The sequence below is a fragment of the Pongo pygmaeus genome, chromosome 12 (genome assembly GCF_028885625.2).
Source record: "Pongo pygmaeus isolate AG05252 chromosome 12, NHGRI_mPonPyg2-v2.0_pri, whole genome shotgun sequence".
NCBI classification, from domain to species: Eukaryota; Metazoa; Chordata; class Mammalia; order Primates; family Hominidae; genus Pongo; species Pongo pygmaeus.
Genome location: NC_072385.2, coordinates 69561942 through 69579159, shown reverse-complemented (window position 1 = coordinate 69579159; position 17218 = coordinate 69561942). Strand labels below are relative to the sequence as shown.

At 39.6% G+C, this 17218-nt stretch overlaps 1 protein-coding gene across 2 annotated transcripts in view; it reads right to left on the bottom strand.

Annotated features, from left to right (window-relative positions):
- The window catches only part of VPS54 (VPS54 subunit of GARP complex), a 120125-nt gene extending 114540 nt beyond the window's left edge, over positions 1 to 5585 (bottom strand). For both annotated transcript variants that reach the window (XM_054475130.2, XM_054475132.2), the window contains exon 1: positions 5446 to 5585. The gene's annotated coding sequence lies outside the window, so the exon portion shown is untranslated. The remainder of the gene's footprint in view (positions 1 to 5445) is intronic.
- Positions 5586 to 17218: the final 11633 nt, after the last annotated feature.

Here is a 17218-nt window from a genome sequence, read left to right as displayed (position 1 = left end):
TAAATGCTGATATATATATATATATATATATGTATAAAAAACATATATAATACCAATCAATACCACATTACTTATTCTGAATATTGTCTGCAACTATTCCACCCTCAAATTACCCCATAAAAATCTTACTGAATAGCTGGGCCTTTGACCACCTCTACCCTTATTTTTATACGATTGTGAAAGACAGGAGACCAGTTAACAAAATTGTAAGAAACTGTCCGGGCGCGGTGGCTCACACCTGTAATCCCAACACTTTGGGAGGCCGAGGCAGGTGGATCACAAGGTCAGGAGTTCGAGACCAGTCTGACCAACATGGCGAAACCCTGTCTCCACTTAAAATACAAAAATTTGCCGGGCATAGTGACACGCACCTGTAATCCCAGCTACTCAGGAGGCTAAGGCAGGAGAATCGCTTGAACCCAGGATGCAAAGGTTGCAGTGAGCCGAGATTGCGCCACTGCACTCCAGCCTGGGCGACAGAGTGAGACTCTGTCTCAAAAAATAATAATAAAATTCTAAGAAATTATATTTTCGCCCATTCATTTCATGCATTTTAATTAATTCAACTCTAAACGCTACAGCATAACTGTGGACTACTGGACATATAGAAAAATCAAAGTGACTTTTTTGCATAGAAAGATGAAAAGTAATTTAAAAAGAAATCTAGAAGGAAATGAGATTTTACAAATGGTGAGCAGGCTTACAACCCCTATTTCTTCAGTTAAATCCTCACATCTGAAGAATAATTACCTTCAGATAATAGAAAAACCCTTCAAATACACAGGAAGGCAGGCATAGTAAATGAAGACAAAAGGATTATTCCCCAAAAGGGAATTAATCCAAATAACGGTAGCATACTCTTAAAAACACTAAAACTTTTTGTATAAGTCACTTCCAAAAATTTTAACTCTGAAATAAAATATATATTTTCAAGTCTTCTCAAATAGCATATTTGAAAACAAGGTAATCTTTTCTTAATAAGTTAATTTCACCATTATAATAATCAGTTATTTTACTGTGCTATAACGGTGATACTCTCAGGTGCTACAGAAGGAAGTCAGTTTGCCCCTATATTAAGGAGTTTCAGATTATAGTGATATACTAGTTGTTTTACTAGTTATCAATATTTGTATTTAGTGCTTCTCTCCTCCCTAGAGAGGCTGTCAGCCATCACTATTCTCCGCCTTACTATCTATATTCCTGCCTTTGACAACCTCTATATTCCTTCTTAATTTGATTCTTCTGAAGCAAATAACTCTTCTACAGTATGTTATAGTTGACACTGCATCTTAATACATATTACCTCATTTAATAATTCTTACAATAGCCTTGTAATACATGGATTATCACTACCCCTATTTTATAGATGAGAAAACTGAGGCTCAGAAAGAATAACTTGAGTAACTTATCCATAAGGTATGGATGATAAATAGCAAAAGTGATCTCAACTGTCAATTACCTTCTTTCATCAACAAATTAAGCTTGTTAAAAACATTAAATAATAGTCTAAAGTGGAGCTCATAGGGGAAAAAAAGATTCATTATAAGCTTTGAATTTTTCTGGACATTCACAACATACATACATACATACATACATTAAGTTAAACACTTAGCTTACTTCTTCCTTGGTAGTTGAAGCTGCCAGGAAAAAAAAAAATCACTTCCGGATAAAAAAGATATGACTATATTCTATTTACAATTTCAAAAACATATGCAAAAATAACTAACAATTCAAAACAATAGTAGTCTAAATTTGCAGTAAATTAAGTCTATTTTTAGGGGAAAAAAGGGGTTCTTTTTTCAGATTTGAAGACAACCTAAACATACAAAAGAGTATCTGCCTTATGTCGTAAATAGATTTCCTTTTATTTTTCCCTCAATTCCTCCTCTTGCAAAGAAATAGAGTTAGTTGCTAGAGGATCTAAGGTGTTAATCTAATTCACCAAACATCGCCCACTAAGACTATTCTCCCACCTGGTAGGAATCAAAAACACTAGGTCCTTACCAGAAATCGTGCAACCCCTAGGTTTACAATGGTATCGTTGACATTTTGAACCAGAAAATTTCTTGCAGAAGTGGATGCGGTATGTCCTGTGCATTGTAGGGTATTTAGCAACATCCCTAGCCAATAGCATTTCCTTCAGCTATGACAACCAAAAATGTCTCTAGACACTGCCAGATTTCCCTTGGAGGTCAAAACAGTCCTCGCAGAGCCATTGTTTTAGATGTTAGGGCACTGGATATTTGAAAAAGGTAACCTCCAACTGGCCCTGTTAACTATAATTTTTTAAAATTTGGATTTAAAAAAATAAGATATTAATAGTACAAGATACCTAAATAATACATTTGCTATCCCTCCTTAGCTTAAAGCATTTTCAGAGGATTTTGTAACATGGGTTTCATCAATGTAGCTACATATAGTCACCCACTTTTCCCCCAAAGTTGGGGGAATGTCCAGTTCTTTCTCAGCTCTGCTAGTAAAATGTCAAATACATACATATATACAAGAATCTAAACAATTCTAACTTTCAAAGTCCCATTTCTTGCTTTACATGGCCATGCTGTGGTTCTTGAGCATCCTAGAGATTCAAGCTTCTAATCTCCATGTTTCCTCATCTGGTTGCTGCCAACTAATAGCAAGGTAAGCAGGAAGTAAGCTGATGACCTTTAAGATCTTTTCCAACCCTGATATTCTAATATTCAATGACAAAAATGCCCACTTTTACTTATTGATTCCGAGCTGACCAAACCACCTCTTGAGGTTACTGAAGCCATTCATGCCTTCTTTCTCCAACTTTATGCTGAATACAACCAAAAAGTGTATCAGTTATTTACAACATCACTTTTAATATTGGTGATCAGTTGCTTATTCCCTAGCTCAAATAAAAAATTTTAACATGTACACTGATTTTAAAGGAAAAGCTTTTCAAGAAGCTATGAGCCAACAGCATTATATGAAAGGCCCACATTAGGCCAATATTGAGACAGAAAGTAGACTAGTGGTTGCCTAAAGCTGGGGGTGGGGTGAAGAGAATGGGGAGTAACTGTTAATGGATAAAGATTTTTTGAGGGAATGATGAAAAAGTTCTAAAATTAGATTATGGTGATGGTTGCACAATTATTTAAACTAAAAACCACTGAATTGTACAATTTTTTTTTTTTTTTTTTTTTTTGAGATGGAGTCTCGTTCTGTCACCCAGGCTGGAGTGCATTGGTGCTATCTTGGCTCACTGCAACCTCCACCTCCCAGGTTCAAGCGATTCTCCAGCCTCGGCCTCCCCAGTAGCTGGGATGACAGGCACTCGCCCCCATGCCTGGCTAATTTTTATATTTTTAGTAGAGACGGGGTTTCACCATGTTGGCTAGGCTGGTCTCCAACTCTGGACCTCAGGTGATCTACCTGCCTAGGCTTCCCAAAGTGGTGGGATTACAGGTGTGAGCCACCGAACCCGGCCAAGTTGTACACCTTAAATGGGCGTATTTTATGCTATGTTAATTTTATCTCAATAAAGCAGTTTTTAAACAGCGAAGAGCAGGAAAAAGGAATTGTAATTAACTTTTGTTGATTTAAAAAAAAAAAAAACAGTGTGATGGACAGGGGCGGTGGCTCACACCTCTAATCCCAGCACTCTGGGAGGCCGAGGCCGGTGGATCACAAGGTCAGGAGTTCAAGAGCAGCCTGGCTAATATGGTGAAACCCCGTCTCTACTAAAAATACAAAAATCGGCCAGGCGTGGGAGCGCCTGTAGTCCCAGCTACTCAGGAGACTGAGGCAGGAGAATCACTTGAAGCCGGTAGGCGGAGGTTGCGGTGAGCCAAGATAGCGCCACTGCACTCCAGCCTGGGCGACAGAGCAAGACCCTGTCTCAAAAAAAAAAAAAAGAGTGTGATGAAGAAATTCTGCAAAATCTGCCGTTTCATGGGCTATACAGGAATTGACTTTAATTCTGACACAAAAAATTATCTTATCCAGAAATCAATTTTAACTTTCCAGAAAATATAAACATATGCAAAAGTAATCACCTTTTCCTAGTAAACTTTTAGTATTAAATTCTAATTTCAAAAACACTTCAGAAAGCCAAATGCTGTAGTAATAATACTTCTACAAGAACAAAATATACGAATATCAACAACAAAACAGTCTTTACGATTTGGTTGTGATGCATTCTTTATTTTAAAAACCTATTAAAACATTTTTCATTTATTTAAAAAGTGATCCTCAGACTGCCTCTTAGATTGGTAGTGTAATAATAATTCTTAAATTATCAGAACATAATTTTAAAATAGCCAAATTACAATAAAATCGCAAACATCTACTGTCGTCCCAAACAACTATCAATTACAGCTACTGATAACCTATCATGAGCAATGATGAGCACTACGAACCATCAACATCCATTTCTAGGAAATCCGATTCTGACTACACTACAAATACAGTCAAACAAATCCCATCATTCCCTCTGTTCCATCATTTAACTGCTTAGAAATCATTTAGGCTCTGAAGGTGCTTTTTCCAATTAGAACTCCCCTTCGGATTTATAAAAGTGAATGTACATCAAAATCTGCAGTTTAGGTTATCGCAGTAATATTTCTCGGTATACTACAAGTAATTTATCATGGTATTACTTAAAGGCATTTAGTATTAAGACTGCCCTTGATTTGACAAATCAGAAATACAGCCAATTAAAAATAAAAACAGTCCAAACAATTCTTCGAAAGTAAGAGCCTCAATAAAGACCAAAAAATAAAGCTGGTTAGAAGAAAAAAAATTTTTTTTGCAACGCCGGTCAGTCAAATGCTAAAAATACCATCTTGAACTCAACACATGAACAGACCAAATGGCTAATTATAATTGGCAAGCCAAAGTTCCTAAGTCAACGACGGGAGAGCAGAGACGGCAGGGAGGGCCTGCCCTTTCTGTCTCCGCAGAGATGGAAGGAGGCAGAACTGAAGAAAATTAATTATTGAACAAATTATTTCAAGCCACATTGACAAAATGCAAAATACTGAGTAACTCTTTGGGTTAGCATTCCCCGGAGAGAAAAACAAACAAATGTTTAAACGATTCCAGTAGAATCCAATAGGACTAAGGGCCTGGCTGGAAAAAGAAAAGGAAAGTTTGGGGGCAGCGTCTAAGGGGGTGATGGAAGTTCCAGAGCTGGGATCCCGGAAAAAGAAGAGAGGGGCAAGAGCGGCGTCTGCGGTCGCTGACAGGAGGCAGGGAACTCAGCTGCCAGCCCCGATCCCGGAGGGAGAGTGAAAAGGAAAAAAAAAGTAGGTGGCGGAAAGGAGCATGGAAGCTTCAGCGCCGGTCAGCTGTGACCGAAACTCCGTCCGCTTGGGGCTGGGGAGAAGAGCCGAGGGGGTGGGGTCTCCGTCCCTCTCTCCGCAGTAGGTCGGGGTGAGAGTGGGCCGCGACGCGCGGGGGGCCGCGGGGCACACCTACCTGCGGGTCCCGGGGCAGCCGCCCTGAGCGAGGCCTAGTGCATCGCCGCCGCCTCCAGCCCTCCACGTCGCACCGAGGCTGCTGCTCCACGGCCGCTGCCGCCCGGCGCCCGGCCGGGCCCGAGCCCGGCTTCCCGCCCCCGCCCCGCGCCCGCTGGCCAGTCGGCCCGGGGAGCACAGGGCCGCCCTCTCGAGCCCAGCTCCACTCAGGGGTGAGAGGCGGCAGCGGCGGCTCCCTCACGTCTCTCCCGGGTGTCCTCTCAGCCAGCAGTTTCCCCCGGGTCCGCAGCGCCGCCTCCGCCGCTGCTGCCACCGCCTCTCCCACATCCCCGGCCTCCAGGGGAGCCGCCGCCGCCGCGCCACGACCACTGCCTCTAGCGCTTCTGCTCCCGGCTCCACTGCTTTCCCTCACCCCGCCGGCCCAGCCGGCTCGGCCCGGTCGGGTGCGGGGAGACAGCGCCGGAGGCCGCCGCAGCCCCCAGCCCACAATCCACCGCGCGGCTCCGCCGGGGCGGGAGGGCCGCGGCCCGGGCCGTGGGGAGCGCCCGCCGCCTGGGGAAAGCGGCCTTGGCGCAGGCCGGGGTGCCAGTCGCAGGCGCAGCCAGAGTTCTCTCGGGGCGGGGAATACACCGCGTGGCTCCCCTGCGCCTCCTCTAATAGTCCTACACGCAGACAGAAATCCACGCTGAATTCCACTTTCCCCACCACCCTTCCCCCCAACTCCCAGTTTTCAGGAACACCCAGAAAACCTCCTGCCGCCTTCCCCGGGACTGGGACGCGACCCCTCCAGCGTAGCCCTCGCCACCCCCAAGACCAACCGACTCGAAACATCCCTAAATCACCCAGGACCTATTAAAGCAAATACTTCCACGAGATTCCACCTCTCCCCCACCCCCTCGAAGTAAATGCTTTTCAGCCACTCCCAAGTAAATGCCCTTCCAAAGGTTAAAGGTCACCCCTCCGCAACAACCCAATTATCTCTATTGAGGCCTTTTCCCCATGCAGTCTTCCCCTCCAAGTCTTCCCCAAGTTCCAGGCCTTCCTCCCAGGCACTGTAATCAGTTATTCCTGTTACTTGACTGAGATATTTGGAGTGTGTATGATGATTAATACCTTCTAATTCTGACTTCAGCCTGGTTTCACAGGACTTGCAACTTTAAACCAATAAAACACAGTCCACAAGAAAGGGAAGGTCTTAGTGTATAAATATACACACACACACACACACACACACACACACACACACACACACACACATATATATTTTAGGAAGAAAAAGGTCTTCAATCATTTGCGTGCTTGCGGCGTAATTTTGGGAAGATTTTATTCAATTTTGAATTTCTTCCCTAAAAATAAATTTCAAGCATTTATAAGACATAGTATGTTTTAACAAATCAAAAGTGAAAATGTAACTCTTATAGTTGGAGGGTTGAAAAAAATGTTGATCCAAGTTTCACTTCTAAGAAGTCACTTTGAAAACTGCAAACATAACTTTTATGAAATAATATTTTCCCCGCCAAGGAGCTAAAGTTGGGGGAAGAGGACAAAAAGTAAGGAAGCATCAAAAATAGTTGAGAGAGAACTCTTACATTATATTTTTCTAAGTTCAATCCTCTACAATTAGGTAAGAAACAAAGTGAGAAAATCATTCCCCAATATGAAATAAATTTAGCTATAAAATAGTGAAGTCCTCTTAAATCCCTGATCGCTTATAAAACCAGATGAGTTTACATAGAAGCAGAGTAGAATGGTGGTTACCAAAGACTGGGGGGTAAAGGGTGATGAGGAAGGGGGAAATGTGGGTCAAAGGGTATAAAGTTTCAGGTAGGAGGAATAAATTTTAGTGATCTATTGCACAGCATGATGACCACAGTTAATAACAATGTATTTAATATTCCAGAATAGCTAAAAGAGTAATTTATTTGTTTTGTTTTGTTGAGACTGTGTCTGGCTCTGTCGCCCAGGCCGGAGTGCAGTGGCATGATCTCGGCTCACTGCAACCTCGGCCTCCCAGGTTGAAGCAATTCTCCTGCCTCAACCTCCTGAGCAGCTGGGACTACAGGCGCACACCACCACGCCCAGCTAATTTTTGTATTTTTAGTAGAGATGGGGTTTCACCATATTTGCCAGGCTGGTCTCCAAACTCCTGACCTCGTGATCCACCTGCCTCAGCCTCCCAAAGTGCTGGGATTACAGGCGTGAGCCACCACGCCCGGCCAAGAGTACATTTTAAATGTTCTCACCATAAAAAATATAAGCTGGGTACAGTGGCCCACACTTGTAGTCTCAGCTGAAGTGGAAGGATGCCTTGAAACTAGCAGTTTGACTCCAGCCTGGACAACATAGCCAGACACCACCTCTTAAAGAAAAAAAAAAAAAGTAGGTGAGGTGAAAGATATGTTAATTAGTTTGGTTTAGTTATTCCACAGTGTGTACATATATCAAAACATCACACTGGATCCTATAAATATATATAATTATTATTTGTCAATTTAAAAATTTTTTATTAAAAAAGATGTGTTTATACTGTGAAATACTAACAAGAGGATTAACCAAGTTTTATCTAAGGCCAGAAAGGAAAATAATTTTTCTTTATGTCTAGAATCAGTTCATAGATTATGCTAAGAATTGGATTTAGCAAATTCGTATATTTTGACCCGCCTCAGGAAGTCAACAACAGTTCAAAAACTTCCTTAAGCCTGGCCGATTTGGCCTTTAAAAAAATATTTGTGTTTATACCCCACCTTGTTCCAGAAAAGATTCCAAGTTGGCACTTGGACTAAATGATAACCGTCAGTTGTCTCCCAGACACTAGAACAAGACAGTCTGGTTTGCTTCCTCATTATCCATCTGTTGATAACACACCATAGGAAGAAAATACACATTAAGAGTTGTGCTTAGTTCTTTCAGGGATCCAGCTGAATGTTTACTTTTACTTTTACTTTTCCACAGAACAATTCATAATCTTGAATCTAAACAGGAAAGTAAATGCTGATGATCAGGTTTGCAAAAATTTTTTTAAAGAGTGTAAACTGGGCAAGCAATTTCATTTAAAGCTAGATAAATTTCAAATTAATTAATATGTTCACTTGCTATCACTTGAATCATTTCAGTCAGTATGAGAACTAAAAGCCAAATCACAAATAAGAAGGTATAGATATATTATTAGTGTACATTTCCAGAAAGCGCAGATGATAGAAAATTAAAAAATTAATAAAAAATTAAGAAATTGATAGGAGTTAAGATTCCATCATTGCCTTCAAAAAAAGGAATCAGGAAGAAAATATTTAGCTACCATGTCACTAACACTGTATTTGGCATATTTATTATATCTGTTACCCACCAATCACATGAAAAGTGATAGTCCATCAAAGTTATATGTTCTAATTAGAGGGAGAATGGCAAATTTTCTAATGCCATAACACCTATAAAAGGGCTATGTTTATGTTTACTGTGTATTCTGTGCATATTTGTATGGGTGGCAGTAATGAGGTTAACATATCTACTCAATCACTGAACACTGCCTTTCTTTTTTTTTTTTTGAGATGGAGTCTCGCTCTGTCGCCCAGGCTGGAGTGCAGTGGCACGATCTCAACTCACTGCAAGCTCCACCTCCCAGGTTCATACCATTCTCCTGCCTCAGCCTCCCAATGTAGCTGGGACTACAGGCGCCCGCCTCCATGCCTGGCTAATTTTTTGTATTTTTAGTAGAGACGGGGTTTCACCGTGTTAGCCAGGATTGTCTTGATCTCCTGACCTCATGATCCGCCCGCCTCGGCCTCCCCAAGTGCTGGGATTACAGGCGTGAGCCACCGTGTCCGGCCTGAACATTGCCTTTCTAATGATTTATTTGATAGAAACTATACATTCACATGCAATATAAATACAGAGGGGAAAGGAGGCACTGATAGAATGAACAATTAGAAAAATCATTTTCCAATTTAGTAAGATAGAAGCACTAGCTTCTTTTTTCTGTGATAGCAAACCTTGAATCTATCAAATGGAAACCCATCCACATTCTTAACCTACTCTACAGCTAAATATGTGTAATTATATTGTGTGTTTAGTATAAATAAGCTATCTTTGATAAGCAAGATTTACATGCACTAATGAACTGAAGGTGTCAAGCTAGTAATTGTTTCATTAGGGTTTGGATTTTCTATCCAATAATGTCCTGAATTATTTTATGCATCATATTTGAGCTATTCTTAAATGTTATATATAAAAATATATAATTATATGTGTTTTTATAATTTAAAAAATTTTATGATTTTTGATATAGCTAATATATAGTATATAAAAATATAAATGATAATTTATAACAATATGACTCTAACCTGAAACTGTGTTTTGATATTTCTTCATAGGTAATATAGGACTATCTTAATGTAGGAAAACTTTCCAGTTTACTTTGAGTATGGTATAAGATATTAAAGCTAAATGTAGATATAAGCACCACTAGAAAATTTATAATATTTTATGTGGTGATGATAATGTACTCAATACTTGTTGGGAGTAATATACAAGTTTTCAACATATCATCTTTTTGTCTTCTACATCAGCTGCTTAGTTACTTTGGAAGCAATTATTTAACTCTGTTAAATTTCTCTGTTAACTTTTTTCTTGACCTCGATATTTCAGATTTCCATTTTGATTATTATAATAATAGCAGCTGTAATCTACTAAGAATTTACTGCACCCTAAGCATAGGGAAAAACCAAGATACTATGGTATATTAGTTTTCTATTGGTGTGTACAAATTATCGCCAATTTAGCAATTTAAAGCAACACAAGTTTATTATGTCATGGTTTCTGTGAGTCAGGAGTCTGAGCACAACTTAACTTTGCTTAAGGTCTCACAAGGCTGCAATCAAAGCATCCATCAGCCTGTATTCTCATCTGAAAGCTTGACTGAGGAAGAATCTGCTTCCAGTCTCCTTCAGGTTGTTGGCAGCATTCATTTTCTTGCATTTACAGACTGAGAGCCCTGGCTCCTTGCTGGCTCAAGGCTGCCCTCAGATTTTAGAGGCCACCTGCAGTTCCTCACCCTGTGGGTTTCCCTAACACAGCTGTTTACTTCATCAGCCAGTGAGGAGTGTCTTTAAAGTCTCTAAAGTGAATCTGCTAGCCAAATGGAGTGATATCCTAGCATATTTTCTATAGTCTGTGGTTTATAAGCAGGTCACAAGTTTCACTCACTCGAGGAGAGGGGATTACAAAAAGTGTGAACAATCATGGTTGCCTTTGATGGTAGCAATCATGAAGGGCTACCCTTGAGCCTGTAATAAATACCACAGGCTTTGGAGTTTGTCCAACCTTGGGCTTTAAACTTGGCTGTGACACTTTAGCTATGTGACTTTATTATCAGTCTCTAACTCACAGTTTGTTCATCTGCAAAGAGGGAAAACAAGCTCTTTGCACTTTATTTTTCCCCCATGTAAAATGAGACTAATAATAGAGTTTAAGGATTAAATGAGCATTTTAATGCAGTAACTGGTAACATGAAATACTCAATAAACGCTTGTTAGTTTTCTCCCTTTGTTCCCCCTCTTTCTCTCATCTCTTTTTATTTTGAACCTGGTCTGTTAGAAGTCCCAGTTGGCATTTTTACCCTTTCAACTGCTACATATTTATCCTGGGTCCAGAGTTCATTACATGTGTGTGCACCTGTATCTAGGGCCATTCAAAACCAATTCTAGTATCAACACCTTAAAAAACAGGATGGATAGTATTGCAAATGTTATTTCCGACTTGAGCTTGGAAAAATAAATAAAATGATAAATGCATAACATTAGAAAGATCATTATTAGACATAGAGGCTTTGAGAGTTTAGAGAACTTTGCTGGGGTTGGCTTGAGTTCTCCCTCTGAATCATGTTCAATAGGTACAAGGTACAAAAGGACGTGTTCTGGCATAATAGTGTTCATGGGGTCTGAGTTTGTATTCCAGCTTTGCCACTTTCTAAGTAACCTTGGAATATTATTTAAGCTCTTTAAAGCTCAGTTCATTGTGGGGTAATGATAGTATTTAGACTTCGTAGATGTGCTGTGAGGATTACGTTTAAAGTGCACAGTCAGCCCTCCATATCTGCGGATTCCACATCTGTAGATTCAACCAACTGTGTATTGAACATATATATTTAAAAACAATAAAAAATACCAATAAAAAATACAGTGTAACAACTATTTACATTGCATTTACATTGTATTAGGTATTATAAGTAATCTAGAGATGATTTAAAGTATCTGGAAGGATGTGTGTAGGTTATATGCAGGTACTTTGCCATTTTATATACAAGACTTACTCAAATCCCTGATTTTGGTAACTGCAGAGGAGGGAGTAGTCCTTGAACCAATCGTCCTCAGATACTGAGGGACGATTGTACTTAAATAGCATAATTTAATGCTTAGTTCATAGTTGGTACTTTAAAATGTTAACTATCATAATTATTATTATAATCTTCACTATATCATTATTATTAGGAAAGCTGTTTTAATGAAACCCACAAAACAGGAAGGGGCAAGATTTGACTATGAATGAGGTGGTTGAGGTGAGGCATGACAAGCCACAAGATCTCAAAAGTCCTTATAAGCCCGTGGGCTGCAAGTAAGATCAGTGGTCAGAAGGTATACAAATTGGCAAGTAAAAGCCAGGTGTGGTGGCTCATGCCTGTAATCCCAGCACTTTGGGAGGCCAAGGTGGGAGGATCACGTGAGCCCAGGAGTTTGAGACCAACCTGGGCCATATAGTGAGACCTCATCTCTCAAAATAATTTTAAAAAATTATATATATATATATATATGTATATATATATACATAGAGAGAGAGAGAAAGGGAGAGAGAGAAAGAGAGAGAACATTGACAGGTCAGAAACTGGACAAATAGGAACTAGGGGCCAAGGTAAAATTATGAATTCTCAACCAAACTGAAAAACGCAACCCAAGACACAGCAGAAGAGCACATGAAACAAATAATTCGTACTTCAAACATGAAGCCTTTTATATACTTCCTGCTGGAGCAGGAGTCAACCACAGAGCATATCTGGTACGTGTCTGTACCATGCCTGGTACAAGGTAAGAGTTCAATAACTATTTTAAATGGAAAACACAGGAGTCATGTTCCTATAGGAAAATAGTGACTACGTTGTTGAGTAGAACAGAGGATATGGGCATATCTTGACAAATATAAGATTACTTTCAAATTGGACCATTTCCCTAGAAAAGTAGTTATATGTACCATTTTGTTAGTCCTGCTATCCTATTTTTGCTTTATGTTGCTTTATACAGTATTTGGTTCTTTATTCTATGGAGAATATGTCTAATGAACTAAATTGTAACTATTTCCAGGGCAGGATTTTCTGTTGTTGTTGCAGCGTACTTTTAAAAAATTTCCCTACAGAATCTGGAACAGTATACTACATAGTAGACTTTCAGTAGATGCTCGTTGAATTAAAATAATTATGAATTACCCGTCCTTAGTAAATGGTATTTGGCATAATGAATATTAATAATGTATAAAACTAGTGGGCAACCTTGAAATCATTCTTGACTTTCATGTACCACATCTAATTTGTCCGCAAATTCTATTATTTCTACCTTTGAAATATATCTAGACTAAAGACTTCTCACCATTCACACTGCATCCAGTCTGATCCAAGCCATCTTGCCCGCGGGGCCCCTGACTGTGGCTGTTGGACTATAATATACTGCTCATTACCGAAGGTACCGTTCGTACAGACGGCAGGGTTAATGCTGCTTCTTGGAGTTGTGCAGTGCAATGATTCTACTTGCCTGGATTGTTGCAAAAGTCTTCTAGGCCATCTCCCCATTTCTGCCTTCTCCCCCCGACCCCATCAGTCTATTCTCAAAACAATAGTCAGCTTGCTCCTGTTGAAACTTAAGTCAGATCAGGTCATTCCTCCAGAAGCTCCCATCTCATTCAGAGAAAAGTTAAAGTTCTTGCAAGGCCCTAGGTGATCTCATCCCACTGTTACCTCTCTGACTTTATCTGCTCCTGCTCCCCCTATTTCTGACAACTGAGCTCCTCACGATTCCTGGGAAACACCAGACATGGCCCTGCCCTAGAGCATTTGCACTTGCATCTCTCTCTGCCTGGAATTTCCCCAGTTGTCCGCATAGCTAACTCCCTTACTTCCTTCAGGTCTCCATTCAAATGTCACCTTCTCAGTGAGGCATTTCTTGACATGCATATTTCTCATTACAACACTATGCTTTAACTGCTTTTCCACTTTCACCTCTTAGCCTTTATTATTATCTAACCCTCCATATGTTTTACTTATGTATTGTTTATCTGTCCCTGACATGAATGCAAGCTCTTTTGAGGGCAAGGATTTTTTTGTGTTTTGCTTACCACTTTACCACCCAACACCTGGAACAGTGCCTGTTCAAAGTAAGAGTTCAATAAATACTTGAAATAATGAATGAATGACTAAAAAAAAACTAGCTGTTATAAGTATACACCACTTTCTTTCATGCACTAAGCAGAATAAATAACCAGTTAGTCTAATATCTTGAAAACAACTTGCCATTGATATGTTATAGGGCTCAAGATTTTTGTAAGCCACTATCAATTTATTATATTTATGATCAAGATGATACTCTTGGCTCATTTCATATTTGGAGTAATTTAAGTAATAATGATTTGAAAAATGTTTTAAATATGCAATTCTATAATGAAGTAGAACTATAAGGATGTAACAGTCAAACGGTTATTAGGAAAAAAGCATTTTTTTTTTTTTGATACAAAGTCTCACTCTGTTGCCCAGGCTGGAGTGCAGTGGCGTGATCTCAGCTCACTGGGACCTCCGCCTTCTGGGTTCAAGCGATTCTCCTGCCTTGGCCTCCTGAGCAGCTGGGACCACAGACACGTACCACCATGCCCAGCTAATTTTTTTGTATTTTTAATGGAGATGGGTTTCTCCATGTTGGCCAGGCTGGTCTCAAACTCCTGACCTCAGGTGATCTGCCCACCTCAGCCTCCCAAAGTGCTGGGATTACAGGCATGAGCCACTGTGCCCAGCCAGGAAAAAAAAATTCTCATTTAAAACTTATCTCGGGAGAGGAGAAATTTTGTTTAAAATTTCTCAAGGAAAATTGTGGGCAATTTAGAAGCCATACGTTGCCAGAAAAACAGAAGCCAGGGTTGGCCTCCCAAAGGATTTTCTCAAGAACCACCTTATACATCAACTGGGTATGTGACAACACCAGCCGTTGCTCAGGAAGAACCCCCTAAGCGGTAGAAATACAAGGGATACAAATTCTTACCCCACTATATAATATTTTTAAATGGAAAAAAATCAAAATCAAGCAGTGAGGAAAATTTTACAAGCCAAATAGAGACAAAACAACCCTGAGCATCATAAAACTAGGAAAATTTAACAACATAATCCAAAGAAAGAGATTAATATAAGAATGGATTGCAATTATGTAATGGATTTTCCTGGATACCAAAATGCATTATAAAGGTCATTTAATTCTCATGCCACTGTCTGGTCATTTAGGCTCCCATTACACCAGGCAGTAAAACATCTGTATTTTTTTACTCTCTTTACTGCTATGAGTTCCTGAGCTCTAATAAAAAGTTCTCAATCAGAATCTGGTTTCAATTTAGAAGTCTTACTTCCAAAAATCTAACTTTATCTTTAGGACAGCATTTTTTTCCCTTCCATGCTTTTATTTAATAGCTTTTAAGCCAATATATAAAATAGAATTAATAAACTCAAAAGAAAGAAAACATCACTGAAATCAGACTTTTAGAACAGCAGATGCCTCTCATTTGACAGAGGAGGGCTGAGACAGATCATGTTTTAGTGGTGGCAGCTGATTTCCAATCAGAAACCGGGTTTAAGGACATTAAGACTAGTGATGTTTGCCTCGCACTATACTGAGGAAATGCTATAACAACAAACAGCTGAAAAAGTAAGAATTATGTTAACTGAAATTACTTATTACTTGAATTAAAAAAAAATGGTATTCTCCTCTCGCTGTCCCCAAAGGAAAAGTTAGAACTCTCACTAAAATATGAAGTTTTTCATTACTTGTAAGAAAAAACCATCTTGTAGGAAAGATTTTGCTTGGTAACAGATGTTTAATAACTTAGGAAATCATCAATATACATTAATTTATTATTTTAAATACTCTTTACCAGTTCTTAAGTCCAAAGATAGATCTCTTGTTTGGTTGCAAGAATCTGGTATTTTAGAAAATGTATAGCCTATTTTCGTGTATTCTTCCTTCATAAATATGCAAAAGCCTATTTCTATTCTTCTAAGTTTGTCCCAACTTTACTTTGCAGATCAGTATGCATAGCAAAAGAAATGGTAAAATGAGCATAAAGGACACATTTACAAAGCATACGTATTTCTGTTTCTATTACAAATTGAAAGTCAGGCTACTGACAGTTTTTCCCCCTGCAGAGCTCTACAACAAGCATATATCAAATCAATGAGCAAACAAAAAGCTTGTATAAATGACTTTGTCTTTATGCTTAAACTGGCTCACTCATGCATGCCAGTGGAGTGCTGCTTTGATTCCAGGTGGTCAGCATATCTCTCTGGTTAATGGCATCCAAGAAGGAAATTGCTGATTCTTTACTCCCTGCCGACCTACCTATATTTTGCTCTAGTATACTGGTGGCTACCTCAGTTACTCACTACTTGCCCCCAGAATGAGGTTAAATTTTGTCAAAATTATGATTCCCCTTAATGGTGGAACCAATATTGTGATTCTCATTCTAAATCTTTTATTGTAATGAAGAGGTAGGAAAAATATTTATACACAAGAACTCCTTAACCCCCAGCACACATCCTCATTCTCAAATGAATATCCAGATATCCATTCACACTCAATGGATATTTATCAGGGGCATTCTGGGTCCTATAAGCTAGCAGTAAGCAAGACTGGTTCCATTCATGCTGTCATAGAACTTACAATCTGGAGTGAGAAGAGAGACATTAAACAATTATAGGAATTGTTCGACAACAGTTAGGATATGTATCATGAGAAGGCAGAAGTTAGGAGAGCTTGTCAAGCTGAGTATAATTTAACATAGATAAATAGAGAATCGTTGCCCAAGAAAGCAACGTTTAAACTGAAAAATAAATAGGAGTTGGTCAGGGAAGAGGAGTACTGGTGGTGAAGAGGAAACAGCCAGCAGAAAGAGGCTCTGAGGCATGAAGAACTAGTGGGCTAGTAGAGGAAACAAAGGACCAATGTGGCTGGCATTAAATGAGACAATTGGGCCAAAGCCAGAGCATACAAGAAGGTGTAGGTCTTGGTGGAGTTTGAGCTTTATTATAAATTATAGTAGGGCTTTGGGCAATGAGATGACATAAGCATGTTTTTAAAAGATCAGTTTCACCCACTATGTGGAAAGTGAATTAGTGGAGATGACCAAGAGAAGGTGTGGCACGTGCAATTAGAAGGTTATCCAAGGGGTCCAGGTGTCAGGTAAAGACTAAGAGCAGTTAGACAGATGTCTTCATTGGCTTGGGTTGCCATAACAAAATACCATAGACTGGTTGGCTTAAACACCAGAAATTTGTTTCTCACAGTTCTAGAGGCTGAACTCAGGGTGCCCGTATGGTCAGGTTTCTGGTGAGGGGTCTCTTCCTGGCTTGTAGATGGCTGCCTTCTACCTACGTCCTCACATGGTAGAGAGAGAGAGAAACATCAGTCTCCTCTTCTTATAAAGACATTAATCCCTTCAAGGGAGTCCCACTATCCTGACCCTTTCTAAACCTAATTACCTTCCAA